This window comes from Lagenorhynchus albirostris, chromosome 4, assembly GCF_949774975.1.
Source record: "Lagenorhynchus albirostris chromosome 4, mLagAlb1.1, whole genome shotgun sequence".
Taxonomy (NCBI): Eukaryota; Metazoa; Chordata; class Mammalia; order Artiodactyla; family Delphinidae; genus Lagenorhynchus; species Lagenorhynchus albirostris.
The window spans coordinates 47,746,927-47,760,815 of NC_083098.1; the positions used below are offsets into that span (position 1 = coordinate 47,746,927).

The 13,889-nt window shown below is 38.2% G+C and overlaps 1 long non-coding RNA gene across 1 annotated transcript in view; it reads left to right on the forward strand.

Moving 5' to 3' along the window:
- LOC132519788 (uncharacterized) overlaps positions 1–13,889 on the forward strand; it is a 187,896-nt gene that overhangs the window by 52,796 nt on the left and 121,211 nt on the right. The window contains exon 4 of the long non-coding RNA XR_009540295.1: positions 10,083–10,228. This is a non-coding gene — a long non-coding RNA (uncharacterized LOC132519788). The remainder of the gene's footprint in view (positions 1–10,082; positions 10,229–13,889) is intronic.

Sequence of the window (13,889 nt, forward strand, 5' to 3'; positions counted from 1 at the left end):
ATACACATTTGTACTTTTTACTGATGCAGACATTGCTGGCGCATCAACAGAGTACTCAGATGTATGTAATAATAATTAAATTCAGATGTTTTAGATATATTGCTAGCTTTTGATCTCATAATAAAGTACACATATCTTTTGATTTTAGGATTTTTTAATGACGTATAGTTGATTTACAATGTTGTGTTAGTTTCAGGTGTACAGCAAAGTGATTCAGTTATATATATGTATTTTTTCAGATCCTTTTTCATTGTAGGTTATTACAAGATATTGTATATAGTTCCCTGTGCTATAAAGTTAATCCTTATTGTTTACTTATTTTATGTATAGTAGTGTGTATCTGTTAAACCCATACTCCTAATTTATCCTCCTGCCTTTCTCCTTGGGTAACCTAAGTTTGTTTTCTATGTCTGTGAGCCTGTTTCTGTTTTTTAAATGAATTCATTTGTATTATTTTGTTAGATTCCACACATAAGTGATATTATACAATATTTGTCTTTCTCTTTCTGACTTACTTCACTTGGTATGATATTCTCTAAGTCTACCCATGTTGCTGCAAATGGCAATACTGTACTCTTTTTCATGGCTGAGTAATATTCTTTATCCATCTTCTTTATCCATCCATCTGTTGATGGACATTTAGGTTGTTTCCATGTCTTGGCTATTGTGAATAGTGCTGCTATGAACATAGGGGTGCATGTATTTTTTTTTTTAATTTTTAAAATTTTGGGGGGCAGTGGGTCTTCGTTGCTGTGCGCAGGCTTTCTCTTGTTGTGGCGAGTGGGGGCTACAATTTGTTGCAGTGCGTGGGCTTCTCATTGCGGTGGCTTCTCTTGTTGCAGAGCACAGGCTCTAGGCACGTGGGCTTCAGTAGTTGTGGCTCACGGGCTCTAGAGCGCAGGCTCAGTAGTTGTGGTGCACAGGCTTAGTTGCTTCGTGGCATGTGGGATCTTCCTGGACCAGGGCTCAAACCTGTGTCCCCTGCATTGGCAGGCAGATTCTTAACACTGTGCCACCAGGGAAGCCCCATATCTTTTTGAATTATAGTTTTGTCTGGATATATGCCCAGGAGTGGGATGGCTGAATCATGTGGTAGTTCTATTTTTAGTTTTTTAAGGAACCTCCATACTCTTCTCCATAGCTGTTGCAACAACTTACATTCCCACCAACAGTGTAGGTGGGTTTCCTTTTCTCCACACCCTCTCCAGCATTTATTATTTGTAGACTTTTTGATGATAGCTGACTGGTGTGAGGTACACCTCATTTTAGTTTTGATTGGCATTTCTCTAATAATTAGCAATGTTGAGCATTTGTGAAAGTAGGAGGATGGAATAAATTTTATTTAACAAGTTAGTAGCTTGATCTATCAATTTAAGCATTTAAATAAACAGTATGTGGCTTCCATTTGTCCCTCTGCCCAGGCCTTGCAAAAGTAAGGAGTAGTCCTTTAGGGGTGTGACATCATCTGATTCATGTTTTTAAAGGATGAGAAAAAGCAGCAAATCTATACTCATTTCTAAACCTGATTTATGTTTTAAAAAATATTTTAAAAAACCAATGAAGCTATATTCCTTTCTGAAACACAAAAGTTTTAAAAAAGGATTTTTCATTCATTGATTTTTTTCTTAAATGTTTAACTTACAGGAAAGTTAGATATTTTAGTATGGGAAAGAAGACACAATTTTCTTGGATTAATCTTTGTCCCACAGCATGTCAGTTATGGATTCTTGGATGCTGAAAAGTCCATATCAACCCTCTTATGTTTCCTACAGCAGTGGTTCTCTGTGCTGCACATTGGAAATACTGTACTTGTAGAGTTTTTAAAGCATCCATTTGCCTGGGCCCCCATGGTGGAGATATGCATTAATTGGCATGGGTCGGGCTCTTCAGCCTATAAGAGCTCTTGGTGACTCTACTGAGAGGTCAAGGTTGAGAACTGTTGTTTCAGAGGCTCTTTGCTGTCTTCTACTTTATTTAGTAAGTTTAGTGATTCCCCCCACCTTTTCTTTTATAGGCTTTCCTGGTAGGTACCATCTCTTTATTTCCCTGGCAATTTTCCTCCTTTAACTGGTTACAAAGAAAATAATTATCACTTTATCAGACTGTGATTGCCTGGAAAAATAAAGCCACATGTGGGTTAAAAATATAGTTGACTTAATTGGGAGGCAACTTCAGCGGGATTTGAGCCCGTTAACCTTTTGTACCAGCTTCAGGGAGATGGCATATGATATGACTTAAAACATTGTTGGACAGTATAAATATAGTATATATATATAAATCCACAAATCTGATTTACATTACTCATGAGAGGCTGTTCACAGAACAGCCTAAAATGTGGCTATCCATGCCAAGGTTTCTCTGAATATATTTCATGTTGGACTCAGGACCAAGTTCATTCCCGAGCCTTATAGCAGACTGAGTGATGATGCTATAATGAAGGACAGAGCACCTGAGCCCATAAAGAAGGTGCAACATAATGGATATGGGGCAGGTTGGGAAGGACTTTCATGAGAGAGAATCATAAAACTGCTTGTGAAAGGTCTTTATTAAAAAATATGACTGTTGTTAGCATGGTCGTTGAACAGATTTCAGGCTGAGCAGTGGCCTTTATGATCTGAGGCAGTAAATTCACTTTATTAACATAAACAAGTCTGAAAGGACAGAGTCAAGGAAGCTTCAGAATACAAGAGGTCCTCTGGGTGAAGGGTTCTCCCCTGGACCCCAGATCATTATTTCTGGAGTTATGCTGACTTTTTGTTTATAGACCCTTCCTAGCAATTTACATTCTCCTTTTTAATATTTTTTTTCATTTCATCGAACCCTTTCATTGTGTGTTGGCTCTTCATATATGTTAATTTTCTTCTTTCTTTCCATCCCTACCACCACTACTGCAGTCCAAGCTACCAGCCTCTCCTGCCTGAATTGCTGTAACAGCTTCCAACTGCTCTCCCTGACTCCTGTCTTTGACCCCATTAGTCCATTTTCTACATTCCACCTTCTTGATCCTCCTAAAGTCTAAATCTATTAGGTAACTCCTCTGCTTAAAAGCTCAGTTATTCCTCACTACTCTTAGGATAAAATTTAAATCCCCAAGAGAGCTTACAAACCACTTCATGCCCATCTTCACCTGCCTCTGCCACTTCCTCTTCTCTCACCTGATCCCTACCCTCCACCGTCTCCCTACCAGTTAAGGGTGATCCACCAACATCCTGCATCAGAATTAACTTAAGATGCTTGCTAAGAAAACCAAATCTCTGCATTCCAACTAGTACTGATTGGACCAGAACCCCAGGGAGTTCCCAAGGGGAGTCTTCTAAGTGCCATTTGGAGAACGATTTGCTATGTCATTGAAATTGATGAAAGAGATAAAATGCAAGGCACCTGGATTGCAGTGGATGAACTTGGCTTCATTACCCAGAGCATCCATCAGAGGATGATTTCAAAGGTCAAAGTGGTCTGGTTGGACAGAGATATTGCTGGTTCTCTGTAGTTATTTATCTGATATTACCACAGTTAGAAATCTGAGAATCCTTTGAATACCCTTGAAAGTCTCCTTTTAAAATACAAACAGTCAGTCCCTGCAGTGAACCACAACTGCCCCCTGCTTCTGCAGGAGACCCTCCAACATTAGCAGGGACTGTGAGAATTCACACAAGAGGAAATACAATGAAAGAGAGCTGAAATGACCAGATGTCTTCATGGAAGATTTGGACTAAGTTGTTTTACCGAAAAACACTTAGAAAAGAGTCGTGTGGCTGACAATGTCTTGGTGCTCCAGGTGGGTGTCAGGCCTGACTGAGCCTCTAAGGTGGGAGAGCCCAGTTCAGGACATTGGACCATCAGAGACATCCCAGCCCCACGTAATATCAATCGGCGAGAGCTCTCCGAGAGCTCTCCATCTCAACACTAAGACCCAGCTCCACTCAATGACCAGCAAGCTACAGTGCTGGGCCTCCATGCCAAACAACTAGCAAGACAGGAACACAACCCCACCCATTAGCAGAGAGGCTGCCTAAAATCATAATAGGTTCACAGACACCCCAAAACACACCACCAGACGTGGACCTGCCCACCACAAAGACAAGATCCAACCTCATCCACCAGAACACAGGCACAAGTCCCCTCCACCAGGAAGCCTACACAACTCACTGAACCAACCTTACCCACTGGGAGCAGACACCAAAAACAACAAGAACTATGAACCTGCAGCCTGTGAAAAGGAGACCCCAAACACAGTAAGTTAAACAAAATGAGAAGACAGAGAAACAGGCAGCAGATGAAGGAGCAAGGTAAAAATCCACCAGATCAAACAAATGAAGAGGAAATAGGCAGTCTACCTGAAAAAGAATTCAGAGTAATGATAGTAAAGATGATCCAAAATGTTGGAAACAGAAAGGAGAAAATACAAGAAATGTTTAACAAGGACCTAGAAAAACTAAAGAGCAAACAAACAATGATGAACAACACAATAAATGAAATTAAAAATTCTCTAGAAGGAATCAATACCAGATAACTGAGGCAGAAGAACGGATAAGTGACCTGGAAGATAAAATAGTGGAAATAACTCCAGAATAAAGAAAAAAGAATGAAGAAAATTGAGAACAGTCTCAGAGACCTCTGGGACAACATTAAACACACCAACATTCGAATTATAGGGGTCCCAGAAGAAGAACAGAAAATGAAAGGGACCGGGAAAATGTTTGAAGAGATTATAGTTGAAAACTTCCCTAATAAGGGAAAGGAAATAGTCAATCAAGTCCAGGAAGTGCAGAGAGTCCAATACAGGATAAATCCAAGGAGAAACATGCCAAGACACATATTAATCAAACTATCAAAAATTAAATACAAGGAAAAAATATTAAAAGCAACAAGGGAAAAGCAATGAATAACATACAAGGGAATACCCATAAGGTTAACAGCTGATCTTTTGGCAGAAACCCTGCAAGCCAGAAGGGAGTGGCAGGATATATTTAAAGTGATGAAAGGGAAAAACCTACAACCAAGATTACTCCACCCAGCGACGACCTCATTCACATTAATGGAGAAATTAAACTTTTACAGACAAGTAAAAGTTAAGAGAATTCAGCACCACCAAACCACTCTACAACAAATGCTAAAGGAACTTCTCTAGGTAGGAAAAACAAGAGAAGGAAAAGTCCTACAATAACAAACCCAAAAAAATTAAGAAAATGATAATAGGAACATACATATCGATAATTACCTTAAACGTAAATGGATTAAATGCTCCAACCAAAAGACACAGCCTGGCTGAATGGATACAAAAACAAGACCCATATATATGCTGTCTACAAGAGACCCACTTCAGACCTAGGGACACATACAGACTGAAAGTGAAGGGATGGAAAAAGATATTCCATGCAAATGGAAATCAGAAGAAAGCTGGAGTTGAAATTCTCATATCAGGTAAAATAGACTTTAAAATAAAGACTATTACAAGGGACAAAGAAGGAGACTACATAATAATCAAGGGATCAGCCCAAGAAGAAGATATAACAATTGTACATATTTATGCACCCAACATAGGAGCACCTCAATACATAAGGCAAATGCTAACAGCCATAAAAGGGGAAATCGACAGTAAAACAATCATAGTAGGGGACTTTAACACCCCACTTTCACCAATGGACAGATCATCCAAAATGAAAATAAATAAGGAAACACAAGCTTTAAATGATTTAGACAAGATGGACTTAATTGATATTTATAGGACATTCCATTCAAAAACAACAGAATACATCTTCTTCTCAAGTGCACATGGAACATTCTCCAGGATAGATCATATCTTGGGTTACAAATGAAGCCTTGGTAAATTTAAGAAAATTGAAATCATATCAAGTATCTTTTCTGACCACAATTTTATGAGACTAGATAACAATCACAGGAAAAAATGTGCAAAAAATACAAAGACATGGAGGCTAAACAATATGCTACTAAATAACCAAGAGATCACTGAAGAAATCAAAGAGGAAATCAAAAAATCCCTAGAAACAAATGACAATGAAAACACGATGACCCAAAATCTATGGGATGCAGCAAAAGCAGTTCTAAAAGGGAAATTTATAGCAATACAATCCTACCTCAAGAAACAAGAAACATCTCAAATAAACAACTTAACCTCACACCTAAAGCAACTTGAGAAAGAAGAACAAAAAACCCCCAAAGTTAGCAGAAGGAGAGAAATCATAAAGGTCAGATCAGAAATAAATGAAAAAGAAATGAAGGAAATGGTAGCAAAGATCAATAAAACTAAAAGCTGGTTCTCTGAGAAGATAAACAAAATTGATAAACCATTAGCCAAACTCATCAAGAAAAAAAGGGAGACGACTCAAGTAGAATTAGAAATGAAAAAAAAGTAACAACTGACACTGCAGAAATACAAAGAATCATGAGAGATTAGTATAAACAACTATATGCCAATAAAATGGACAACCTGGAAGAAATAGACAAATTCTTAGAAAAGCACAACCTTCCAAGACTGAACCAGGAAGAAAGAGAAAATATATACAGACCAATCATAAGCACTGAAATTGAAACTGTGATTAAAAATCTTCCAACAAACAAAAGCCCAGGACCAGATGGCTTCACAGGTAAATTCTATCAGACATTTAGAGAAGAGCTAACACCTATCCTTCTCAAATTCTTTCAAAGTATTCCACAGGGAGGAACACTCCCACACTCATTCTACAAGGCTGCCATCACCCTGATGGCAAGAGACCTGTACGCAGAAAACTATAAGACACTGATGAAAGAAATTAAAGATGATATAAACAGGTGGAGAGATATACCATGTTCTTGGATTGGAAGAATCAGCATTGTGAAAATGACTATCCTACCCCAAAAATCTACAGATTCAGTACAATCCCTATCAAACTCCCGATGGCATTTTTCACAGAACTAGAACCAAAAATTTCACAATTTGTATGGAAAACACAAAAGACCCCAAATAGCCAAAGCAATTTTGAGAAAGAAAAACAGAGCTGGAGGAATCAGGCTCCCAGACCTCAGACTGTACTACAAAGCTAGAGTAATCAAGACAGTATGGTACCGGCACAAGAACAGAAACATAGATCAATGCAACAGGATAGAAAGCCCAGAGATAAACCCATGCACATATGGTCACTTATCTTTGATAAAGGAGGCAAGAATATACAATTGAGAAAAGATAGCCTCTTCAATAACTGGTGCTGGGAAAACTGAACAGCTACATGTAAAAGAATGAAATTAGAACACTCCCTAACACCATACAAAAAATAAACTCAAAGTGGATTAAAGACCTAAATTATAAGGCCAGGTACTATAAAACTCTTAGAGGAAAATATAGGCAGAACATTCTATGGCATAAATCACAGCAAGATCCTTTTTGACCCACCTCCTAGAGAAATGGAAATAAAAACAAAAATTTAAAAATGGGACCTAATGAAACTTAAAAGCTTTTGCACAGCAAAGGAAAACATAAACAAGATGAAAAGGCAACCCTCAGAATGGGAGAAAATATTTGCAAACGAATCAACAGAGAAAGGATTAATCTCCAAAATATACAAGCAGCTCATGCAGCTCAATATCAAGAAAACAAACAACCCAATCCAAAAATGGATGGAATAACTAAATAGACATTTCTCCAAAGAAGATATACAGATTGCCAACAAACAAATGAAAGGATGCTCAGCATCTCTAATCATTAGAGAAATGCAAATCAAAAGTACAATGAGGTTTCACCTCGCATCAGTCAGAATGGCCATCATCAAAAAATCTGCAACAATAAATGCTGGAGAGAGTGTGGAGAAAAGGGGACCCTCTTGCATCATTGGTGGGAATGTAAATTGATATAGCCACTATGGAAAACAGTATGGAGGTTCCTTGAAAAATGAAAAATAGAATTACCGTATGACCCATCAGTCCCACTATTGGACATATACCCTGAGAAAATCATAATTCAAAAAGAGTCATGTACCACAATGTTCATTGCAGCTCTATTTACAATAGCCAAGACATGGACGCAACCTAAGTGTCCATCGACAGATGAATGGATAAAGAAGATATGGCACATATGTACAATGGAATATTACTCAGCCATAAAAGGAAATGAAACTGAGTTATTTGTAGTGAGGTGGATGGACCTAGATACTGTCACACAGAGTGAAGTAAGTCTGAAAGAGAAAAACAAATACAGTATGCTAATACATATATATGGAATCTAAAAAAGAAAATGGTTCTGATGAACCTAGTTGCAGGGCAGGAATAAAAAGGTAGACATAGAGAATGGAGTTGAGGACACTGGGAGGAGGAAGTGTAAGCTGGGACAAAGTGAGAGAGTAGCACTGACATATGTATACTACCAAGTGTAAAATAGCTAGCTAGTGGGAAGCAGCTGCATAGCACAGGGAGATCAGCTCAGTGGTTTGTGACCACCTAGAGGGGTGGGATGGGGAGGGTGGGAGGGAGATGCAATAGGGAGGGTATATGGGGATATATGTATACATATAGCTGACTCACTTTGTTATACAGCAGAAACTAATACAACATTGTAAAGTAATTATACTCCAATAAAGATGGTAAAAAATCAATCAATCAATCAATAAAATAGGTAACTAATAAGGACCTATTGTATAGCACAGGGAACTCTACTCAGTACTCTGTAATGACCTGTATGGGAAAAGAATCTAAAAAATAGTGGATATATATATATGTATAACTGTTTCACTTTGCTGTACAGAAGAAACTAACACAACATTGTAAATCAACTATACTCCAGTAAAAATTAATTTTAAAAAATGCAAGCTGTCTTAGACATGTAACTTGCAAAAAGATTTTAACTTAGAACTTTTGAGATCTAGTTAGAGTACAATGACAAGAGAATGGAATTTAGAGTCAGATAACCTGAATAAGGCTTGAATCTGTCTTCACTGATATTTCAACCTTGGGCAACCTTGGGCAAATTTAATCTCCTGCTTAAATTATAGTTTCTTCATCTGTGAAATGGAACTAATGGAATTGTGAGGTTTAAATGAAGTGAAGAAATGTTTTGTAAACTGTTGATTGTCATCACTCATGTTTGCAGTTATTGTTTCTCTGGCTTTGGTTTAAGAAGGAGGCGAGTAATGGACCCACAAATGGGATATTTAGGATTCAGAAACTATTTTGAAGTGGATTTCAATGACATCATGATATATCAAATTTTGTGGGATACAGCTTAGAGAGAAATTTACAGCACTAAAATCGAAAACATTTGCTCTTCAAAAGGAGACACTTATGAATATGAAAACACAAGGCACAGAATGGGAGATAATATCTGTAAAACATATATCTGACAAAGGGCTTGTATCTAGAATACATAAATTACTCCTAAAACTGAATAATAGTATGACAAATGACTTAGTAAAAATAAGGAAAAGATTTGAACAAACACTTAACCAAAGAAAATATACAGATGACTAGTAACCACATGAAAAGATGCTCAGCATCATTAGTTATTATGGAGATGCAGACTGAAACCACAAAGTGATATACTACTATATACTTAGCCACTAGAATGGCAGAATTAAAGTTTGACCATATCAAGTGTTGGCAAGGATGTGGGGCAACCAGAACTCTTATCCACTGATGGTGGGAATGCAAAATAGTACAACCACTTAGGAAAAGAGCTTGGTAGTATAGGAACCCACTTGGAACCCCAGAGTTGGTATATAGATTATTTTAAGCTGAAAATATTTGGGATTCAACAGATGCAGAAAGAAGCCTTCTTGGAGCTTTCTTTATTTAACTAAAAGTGGACCCTTCTGAGAAATGAGGATTGCCATAAATTTCCTCTTCCAGGCAGCTTCTATTCCCAGGAGGGAGACCAAGAATAAACCTGTTATAAATCCCTCTCTGGGGTACAATTATGATAGCAACTGGGAACAAGTAATGATAGCAAAATTTATAATCCACTGAATAAAATAGGAATCCATCAGTCCACACTGGTATAAATAAGTAAATAAATATATATCAATGGAAAGTTTGATTAAAATAGGATAGTTATGTAGTTTCAAAGTAGCTCCTCACAAAATGCTTATTAATTACAGGGAAAAAGGGGATAACCTCAGGGTGGAAAAGCCTGGCACACAACGTGCATCAAATGATCTAAGTGGACATCACCAGCATGAGGACAAAAGTATGGGGCACTTGATAGGACGTGATGGAAAGTATTTCTGTGATTTTCCTGCCAAAGGTGAGTAATCTGAATCTAATCATGTGGAAACATCAGACAAAGTATAAAGGGACACTTTTTGAAAAATAAAGCAAAACAAAAACTGGTTTATAATCTTCAAAAGTATTAAGGCCATGAAAATTAAAGAAAGACTGAGGAATCATGCCTGATTGTTAGAAACTAAAGGGACATGAAAAATAAATGCAACATAAAATGGCAGGCCATGAACAGGTTTGGTAACTTTTAGCTTTGTAACACACCTCTGACTTGGGGAGAACAGCACTTTCATACAGGGACTCTGTGAGGTTTTGATGAAAGGCAATGAGATCATATCTGTGCTTTGCATTTCTTAGAAGTGGTACAGGGTATTCATGCATAAGTACTGCACAGTTTTAGTTTTTTACAAGACTATAATGAAAATGGAATAAAGTGAGGCATGAGTTTCTAAAAAAAAAAAAAATTAAAAATAAATAAATAAATAAATGCAGCACGTAATTCTGGATTGGATCTTTTCCTATAAATGACTTACTGGGAAAAATGGTGAAACCTGAATGGGGTCTGTAGATTAGGTGGCAGCAATGTATCAGTGTTAATTTCCTGGTTTTGATAGGTGTGTTTTGATTATATAGGCTAATTCTCTTGTTTGTAAGAAATTTACATTCAAGTATTTAAAGTATACATTAAAGTATTTACATTAAAGTATTTTGTAAGAAATTTACATTAAAGTATTCAGTAAGTATATCATACTTACTCTAAAATGGTTCAGAAAAGAAAAGTTCTTCGTACTACACTTGCAACTTTTTTTTATGAATTTGAGATTGTTCAAAATAAAAATTTGAAAAAATGTATACAAAAGAAATCATCTTGTAGAATGGATTGATGTAGGGCAAGAGAAGTCAGGCCACCAGGCAAGATGCTTTTGCAGTAAACTGTATACAAAAGACAGTTATTTCCAATAGAATAGTAGTAATAGAAATGGAAAGAAGTAAAGAAATTTGTCATATGTTTAGGAGAAGCAACTGATGGCAAGTGGAGCTTGAGAGAAAGAGATAATTTAAGGATGATGTCTAGGTTTGGGGACTAGACACCAAGGTGGTTAGTGATGCCATTTTCTGAGATGGGAAAGAGTGGTTTGGGAATTAAACTAAGAGTTCTGATCTAGACATGTTAAGTCGGAGACGTCAGTGAGATATCCCAGTGAAGATGCTGAATAAGCAGTTGGAAATATGAGTCTGGCACTTAGGGGAGAGGTATCAACTTTGGAGTCACCAACACAGACATGATTTCAGCCATAAGACTGAATAAGATCACTGTTTCAAGCAAGGTTCTTGCCTGAAAACATCTGGATCTCCCCTAGCATAAAGGTCAGATAGAGTAGTGTCAACCCTTCAACTTTGTTCTTCTTCGGCATTGTGTTGGCTATGCTGGGTAATTCTTCTTCTTCTTCTCCTTCTCCTTCTTCTTTTTGTTTTTGGAGCAGTAGATTTTCCCTCAATGAAATCCTTAACCTCAACATTTGGAATTTACTTTTTCTTTGCATTTTGACAGAAGAGAATGGGGAAGGCTGTTTGATCCTTTGATGTTATTATTAAATCCACAGATATGAATTTCCTGTGGCCTGTGATCCTGAGAACTTAGGACACTTGGAAGGTCACCATGAAAAATTTGTTCTGTTGATGACATTTTCACCCTTCTCTTATTACTTAGAGGCTTCAGTATGAGAAGTATATTTTAGAAATTCATGTGGAAAATATTTTTTTTTTTAATTGTGCTATTTTGCCTTCAAGTGAAGCTATAGTTCTCCTGGGCTGACATCATAGCCATTTCCTCACCCTTGGTTGTAAAGGCCTCCAGGAGAAAATTATGTGATTGTATATGTAAATCAGATCGACTCTTTAGATTAAAAAACAATGCTTGCCTGATGGCTGTATCTGCCTGTCCTTCATTCTAAAGGGCTCGTAAGAAAAGTGACTGTTAGATTTTTCCTATGTTGTATTTGCCTTTACTTATGTTACCTGGGTTTGACCTTTTTTTTTTTGCGGTACGCGGGCGTCTCACTGTTGTGGCCTCTCCCGTTGCGGAGCACGGGCTCTGGACGCGCAGGCTCAGCGGCCATGGCTCACGGGCCCAGCCGCTCCGCGGCATGTGGGATCTTCCCGGACATGGGCACGAACCTGTGTCCCCTGCATCAGCAGGCGGACTCTCAACCACTGCGCCACCAGGGAAGCCCCAAGGGTTTGACTTTTTGAATAAGAACTTCGCCAATCTATCTCTACCTAAAATACTGTCAGTTCACTCTTGCAGTAAGGAAATGGTGAGAAACCCATTCTTACCTCCTTTTTCCAGAAGAATCAAAACGTCAAATTTCAGGTATAAGTGCCAGTTCTGGAGTCAGATTGTTAGGGTTTAAACTGTGTGCAAACCCTGTTAAAAACCTGTGTGATCTTGGTAATTCACCTGATCTACGTCCCAGTTTCCTCATTTGTTAAAAGGGAATATTGTGAGGATCAAATAAAATAGCTCTTGGAAAGTTCTTAGTATAGAGCTGGCCCACGGTAGGTACTAAATATGGAAATTTTGTCATTACAGTAAGTCCCCTACATACAAACCTTCAAGTTGCCAACTTTCAAAGATGCAACGTCAGGTGTGAATGAAGTTGCAGTTTGCCCTCCATCTCCTATTGCTGACAATCCTTCAGCTCTCCTGTCTCCCACCTCCTCTCCCTCCTCCGGTCAGTAACTCTTCTTGCCTGTTCACTCGATGCCAGCTGCTGTATGCCAGCTGTCGTACTGCACTACTGTTCTTTTCAAGGTCCTGTACTGTAAGATTAAATGTGTTTACTTTTTGTTTGTTTGTTTTTTATATATTATTTCTGTGAAAAGCATTATAAACCTATTACAGTACAGTACTATATAGTCAATTGTGTTAGTTGGATACCTAGGCTAACTTTGTTAGACTTACAAACAAATTGGACTTACGAACTCGCTCTCAGAATGGAACCCGTTCGTATGTAGGGGACTTACTGGAACTTTATTATTATTCACCTTACTGTTCTAAAACCATCCTTCTTGAAGGGACAGAATTATGACCATGTCGTAGCTTGAGCTTTTTCTGAGCTTGCATAGCATCTTCTAGAGACCTCGGTTACCGTTCTTATCACATGGTAGTAGAGGCAGAGCTGGCCTGCAGCCAGGATGCCCAGGTGCACTGGCCAACATCCCTCTGACTGGCTGGTGTCCATAGTATGAAGTTAGTTATATATTTTGAGCATCTCCCTGATTATAAATGTTACATTGCTGTCTCCCCTGTTGGATTGAGAGCTCCCAAGGGCAGGGTTTGTGCCTTATTGATTTCCAGTGCCTGAGACCATGCTTGGCACATAGTAGATTCTATATAACTCTTTGTCGAAACAAAAGAACTTGTGGGACTTTGAGTTACCATAGTGGACTTGAGATATTACAGGAAAGCTAGCTACCCTTTGGGTGGAACTGTGAAAACAAATAATAGGGAGGAGCTGTATGTAGGGAAGAAGGTGGCCCTGAGCCCTGTCTCAAGTCAGATCTTGGTAGGAGTGCCTCCAGCCTGTAGCGTTTTCCCATCAGCTTTAACCAGTTAGACATTTGCTCTCAGACGATTGGAGGTTCACTTTAGGAGGCATTTATTACTTGTCTCCTTTGAGGTG